The 6,581-nt window shown below is 46.6% G+C and overlaps 1 pseudogene; it reads right to left on the bottom strand.

Annotated features, from left to right (window-relative positions):
- Positions 1-5,370: 5,370 nt before the first annotated feature.
- On the bottom strand, positions 5,371-6,297 carry LOC103890729 (large ribosomal subunit protein uL30-like; annotated as a pseudogene).
- Positions 6,298-6,581: the final 284 nt, after the last annotated feature.

Here is a 6,581-nt window from a genome sequence, read left to right as displayed (position 1 = left end):
GAATATATATCTCATAATAAGAAAAAAATTCACATTACTCTTTGTTTTTTTGTTCTGTTTTTTATTTATTTATTTATTTATTTTTGAGACAGGGTATTGCTCTTTCAGCCAGGCTGGAGTACGGTGATGAGATCTCGGCTCACTGCAACCTCCACATCCCAAGATCGAGCAGTTCTCCCACCTCAGCCTCCCAAGTAGCTGGGACAACAGATGCGCCATCATACTCCTCTAATTTTTGTATTTTTTGTAGAGATGGGGTTTCACCATGTTGCCCAGGCTGGTCTCGAACTCCTGGGCTCAAGCAGTCCACCTGCCTCGGCCTCCCAAAGTGCTGAGATTACAGGCATGAGCCACTGCGCCCGGCCAACATCACCTTTTCAAAGAAGAAAAAAAAATAAACATTATTTCCCGCATGAAGTAGATGGGGAAACTGAAGCCCGTGGATGAATAACCTAAAGACTTGCTTTACGAAGGCTGACAGCTGGACCTGAGGAGATGGAAAAAATGTTTCCGAGTAGAACCAAGATAATTCTTGATTTTTTTTTTAGATGGAGTCTCGCTCTGTCGCCCAGGCTGGAGTGCAGTGGCGCGATCTCGGCTCACTGCAAGCTCCGCCTCCCGGGTTCACGCCATTCTCCTGCCTCAGCCTCCCGAGTAGCTGGGACTACAGGCACCCGCCACCACGCCCGGCTAATTTTCTGTATTTTTGTAGAGATGGGGTTTTACCATGTTAGCCAGGATGGTCTCGATCTCCTGACCTCGTGATCCGCCCACTTCGGCCTCCCAAAGTGCTGGGATTACAGGTGTGAGCCACTGCACCCGGCCAGAACCAAGATACTTCTGAAGAGAATGTTGTAAGGACCTTGACAATTTGATTAGTCAAAAATGAAATCTGGCTCTGAAGAGAATGAACGATGATTCTGAGGAGACAATGCAGGGGAGTCATCACAAATCTGGTGACAAAATTGGTTCTGAGGCTGCTGTAATGCGACTGGAAGCAGTCACCACTGGAGAGTCCCTGTTTTATGGGGACTTGAGGGCAATAGAAATTGTGTTAGTATCATTAACAGAAGATTGAGAACACTGCCATAGCTGACCAGTGAAGGCTTACAAATGGACCCAGTCAGGTGGATCTGAGACTATTAAATGGGTGGTTCTGAGATGATAGTTTCAGATGGACAGTTGGTGTTGAGGTGACTGAAAATTGGTTCTAATAAGGCAGCTGGAGGGGATGCACTGTTTGTGAGAAGACAGTTTCAGGGAATTCAAAGCTGGTTCTAATGAGATTCAAAGGTGGTTGGCAAGGCTGGGGTGGTTGAGTTTCTCCTTCTCCCAGAGCCCCTCCAAATCCTCAGAACCAACTCTCCCACCATAGGTGCTCTGTTAATTTGTTCAACAAATGAGGCCTAGTTTGGTTCTCAGTCTTCTGGTCACTGGATCTGAAAAGGTTAGGAAGTGAAGTTGGTTCTGAGGAGGAATGAGCTTCCTGGGAGGCTGAGTTGGTTTTCTCTGAGTACGGCACCCACTGCTGGTTCTGTGGAAATGGTGACTTCTAGATTTATCTGGCAGTTGAGGAGCCAGTCTGGCCCAGGTGGGCAGCCTGTTCTTTTGTTTTTGTTTCATTTGTTTGTTGAGAAGGAGTCTCACTCTGTCTCCCAAGCTGGAGTGCAGTGGCGCAATCTCAGCTCACTGTAACCTCCACCTCCTGGGTTCAAGTGATTCTCCCACCTCAGCCTCCCAAGTAGCTGGGGTTACAGGCGCCCGTCACCATGCCTGGCTAATTTTTGTATTTTTAGTAGAGATGGGGTTTCGCCATGTTGGCCAGGCTGGTCTTGAACTCTTGACCTCGGTGATCTGCCCACCTCCATCTCCCAAAGTGCTAGGATTACAGACGTGAGCCACCTCGCCCAGCAAGCAAGGATAATGTTTTAAATATTCCAGCTGGGCGTGGTGGTTCACACCTGTAATCCCAGCACTTTGGGAGGCCGTGGCAGGCAGATCAGTTGAGGTCAGGAGTTTGAGACCAGCCTGGGCAACATGGCAAAACCCCGTCTCTACTAAAAATACAAAAATTAGCCCGGCGTGGTGGCACATGCCTATTGTCCCAACTACTCGGGAGGCTGAGGTAGGAGAATCGCTTGAACCCGGGAGGTGGAGGTTGCAGTAAGCCAAGATCGTACCACTGCACTCCAGCCTGGGTGACACAGCAAAAATTCTGTCTCAAAAAAAAAAAAATTCTTCCTAAGTTATAATTTACATATCATAAATTTCACCCATCTTTGTGTATAATTCAATAACTTTCAGTAATGTAAACAATTGTTCAAACATAACAATCCAGTTTTAGAATATCTCCATGATCCCCCAAATAGCAAACTCATTGGCCGTCAATAACTCTCTTACACCCAGCCCCAGACAACTACTAATCTGCTCTCTGTCTCTATAAGACTTTTGCCTTTTCTGAACACTTCATATAAACTCAGTCATACACCTAACTTCTTTATCAAAATGTTTTGAGGTTTACGCATGTTGCGGCACACATCTGTATTTTGTTCCTTTTTGTTGCTGAGGTCTATTTCATCGTTTGGATACACCACATTTTGCTTATCTATGCACTGGTTGAATAGACACTTGGATTGTTTCCATTCCGGCTATTATGAATAATGCTGCTATGAACATTTGCATGCAAGTCTTTGCATGAACATATTTTTATTTCTGTTAGGTAGATACCCAGGAGTGGAATTGCTGGGTCATATGGTAAGTGTATGTTTAACTTTATAAGAAATAACTAAACCATTTTCCAAAGTGGCTGCATCTTTTTACATCCCCACCAGCAATATGTGAGGGTTCCGGTTTGTTCACATCCTCACTGATACTTGTTATTGTCTGTCTGGAAAGAATAACTGTGAAAGATAGCTACCACACATGCCAGGTCATCAGCAAGTGTCAGTTTATCAGAGTTTCGAGCACAGACCCAGACCTGTGTTCCAGCCTCCGCTGTCCTTCTGTCCTCTGGTGGCTCCATAGCCCCACACTCCTGATGTCCAAAGAGGAAAGAGAAGTTTTAGTTACAGTACTAACCCCAGTCCGAGAGGTGAAAATGTGGTAGATTAGAGTCTGTGACAACCAGTGGGTGAATGCGGCCCATGTTCCAGAAAACCCATCAGGAACTGCCCACAGGAGATGGTGATAAAGGCAAAGTGTACAGATAACCTCTCGGGACTAGTCCCCCAGGGGCAGCGTCCCACATCACCTGACCCTTAGCCTCTTCCTGTTTTTGAGATAGGAGTATCTGATCAATCCCAGGCTCACCCTCTCCCAGGCACCTCTCCTCTTTAGAAAACTATCACCGTGGACTTTTGTCCATTTGCCGAGCTGACTAAATAATGACAATCTACCTTACTTAGCCCAGACACCTCATTACCAGAAAGATAGAAACAAATGGGGCCGAGCGTGGTGGCTCATGCATGTAATCCCAGCACTTTGGGAGGCCGGGACAGGCAGATCACTTGAGGTCAGGAGTTCGAGACTTCTACTAAAAGTACAAAAATTAGCCAGGTGCGGTGGCATGCGGCTGTAGTCCCAGCTACTCGGGAGGCTGAGGCAGAAGAACTGCTTGAACCCAGGAGGTGGCAGTTGCAGAGAGCCAAGATGGCGCCATTGCACTCCAGCCTGGGCGACAGAGTGAGATTCTGTCTCAAAAAAAAAAAAAAAGATAGAAACAAATAGGAGAGAGCTTGCAGTAGAGCAATAAAAATGACCAAGGGGCCGGGGCGGTGGCTCACGCCTATAATCCCAGCACTTTGGGAGGCCGAGGCAGGTGGATCATGAGGTCAGGAGTTCAAGAACAGCCTGGCCAAAATGGGGAACCCTGTCTCTACTAAAAATACAAAAATTAGCTGGGTGTGGTGGCACATGCCTGGTATCCCAGCTACTTGGGAGGCTGAGGCACAAGAATCGCTTGAACCCGGGAGGCAGAGGTTGCAGTGACCCAAGATCCTGCCACTGCACTCCAGCCTGGTGACAGAGCAAGACTCTGTCTCAAAAAAAAAAAAAAAAAAAAAGACAAAGGGGCTGGCTCTGTTTACTTGAGCAATGATTAAAGGAAGCAAATCTTTTAGGAGACTTTGACTGTGAGTGTGGGAGAAGATGGGTGCTTGTTTTAAGCACCAGGGATGTGAAAAAATGTGGATATGGTGGGAAGAAGGAGCCAGAACAGATGGGGGGAAACTTTGGAGTAAATGCGGACACATCCACACAAGGACTTGTGCTCCAATGATCACAGCAGCTTTATCTGTAATAGCACCAAAGGAACCAGCCCAGATGTCCCTCCACAGGGGAAAGGATGAACAACTGGGGCATAGCCATATAGCAGAATGCTACTTGGCAATGAAAAGGAGTGAACTATTTGCAGTGTACACACAGCAACATCAGTGAATCCTGAACAGTGATGCTAAGTGAAGGAAGCCAGATCAAATCAAGGACATATGGAATGAGTCCATATATAAGACACTCTATCCTCTTTTGCCGGCTGGAATCATGAAAGGTGTAGAAGAGAAGAAGAAGAAGGTTCCTGCTGTGCCAGAAACCCTTAAGAAAAAGCGAAGGAGTCCGGGCGTGGCGGCTCACGCCTGTAATCCCAACACTTTGGGAGGCTGAGGCGGGCGGATCACCTGAAGTTGGGAGTTTGAGAGCAGCCTGACCAATATGGAGAAACCCCTCTCTACTAAAATTACAAAATCAGCTGGGCGTGGTGGCACATGCCTGTAATCCCAGCTACTCGGGAGGCTGAGGCAGGAGAATCGCTTGAACCCGGGAGGCAGAGGTTGCAGTGAGCCAAGACTGCGCCACTGCACTCCAGCCTGGGCAACAAGAGCGAAACTCCGTCTCAAAAAAAAAAAAAAAAAAAAGAAAAGAAAAGAAAAGGAATTTCGAAGAGCTGAAAATCAAGCACCTGAGAAAGAAGTTTGCCCAAAAGATGCTTCAAAAGGCAAGGAGGAGGCCGGGCGTGGTTTTTTTTTTTCCAATTTGAGAGTAGGTACTGTTTTATTTATTTATTTATTTATTTATTTATTTATTTATTTTGTCTTTTTTTTGAGATGGAGTCTCGCTCTGTCACCCAGGCTGGAGTGTAGTGGTGCGATCTCGGCTCACTGCAAGCTCCGCCTCCCGGGTTCACGCCATTCTCCTGCCTCAGCCTCCCGAGTAGCTGGGACTACAGGCGCCCACCATCACACTCAGCTAATTTTTTTGTATTTTTAGTAGAGACGGGGTTTCACCGTGTTAGGCAGGATGGTCTCGAACTCCTGACCTTGTGATCTACCTGCCTCGGCCTCCCAAAGTGCTGGGATTACAGGCATGAGCCACCACGCCCGGCCAAGAGTAGGTACTGTTTATTAACCGACCACCTTAGAAAAATAATCATGATAGACACCTTAGTTCATTCTTCTAATAAGCCTGTTGATCTGGTCCTCCCTATTGCTAGCATCTCTACCTTCTACAAAATGGGTGGTCTTTTTCTTCATTCTGCCTCGTGGAGAAGATAATTTGAAGGGCCACAGGTAGTTATTTGCTTCTTTGAAGCATTTTCCAATAGTGTAGATCTCATGAATCAGATCCTCCAGGCAGATGATGCCATATTACCAATTAATCAAGCAATCAAAGTGTTATGTATCAAAGCAATTCGCTTCTTATTGATTTTGCCATAACCACACTTGTAAATTAGTTCATTTACTGACTTCAGATGTGGGTATCCCCATGCAATATATGGGTCTACAATCCTCAGCATGTTAACTGAAGGCTGTTGAGCTTCACAAAGTTTCCATTGAAGTTTGACAAAGGCAAAGAAGCTGCAACACCTTTCGGACCTTTGGGCTCACACCATTGATGCCTCCGATCCTGATGACAAATGCCAATTTGGGTTCTGCAGGTACGTAGAAGTTGCCAGCTTTTCTTGCCATCCTCGCCATTCGAATTTCAGTTCTGTACATCTGCCTATATTCCTTGTGATAGTGCTTTTCTTTTTCACAGATAAGCTTCCTCCTTGCCTTTCTTTCTTTTTTTTTTTTTGAGATGGAGTTTCACTCTTGTTGCCCAAGCTGGAGTACAGTGGCGCAATCTCGGCTCACTGCAACCTCCGCCTCCCGGGTTCAAGCGGTTCTCCTGCTTCAGCCTCCCAGGTAGCTGGGACTACAGGTGCCTGCCATGGTGCCTGGCTAATTTTTGTATTTTTGTAGAGACCGGGTTTCACCATGTTGGCCAGGCGGGTCTTGAACTCCTGACCTCAGATGATCCACCCGCCTCGGCCTCCCAAAGTGCTGGGATTACAATCATGAGCTACCGCATCTGGCCTAAAAAATACAAAAATAGTTAAAAAAAATTTTTTTTGAAACCAGGTCTTGCTCTGCTGCCCAAGCTGGAGTGAAGAGGCACAATCTCAGCTCACTGCAGCCTTGATGTCCCAGGCTCAAGCAATCCTCCTACCTCAGTGTCCCGAGCATCTGGAACTACAGGCATGGGCCACCATGCCCGGTTTATTTTATTTTTTTGTAGAGATGGGATCTCCCTATGTTGCCCAGGCTGGT

This window comes from Pongo abelii, chromosome 4, assembly GCF_028885655.2.
Source record: "Pongo abelii isolate AG06213 chromosome 4, NHGRI_mPonAbe1-v2.0_pri, whole genome shotgun sequence".
Lineage (NCBI taxonomy): Eukaryota > Metazoa > Chordata > Mammalia > Primates > Hominidae > Pongo > Pongo abelii.
This window is presented reverse-complemented; position numbering and strand designations above follow the sequence as displayed.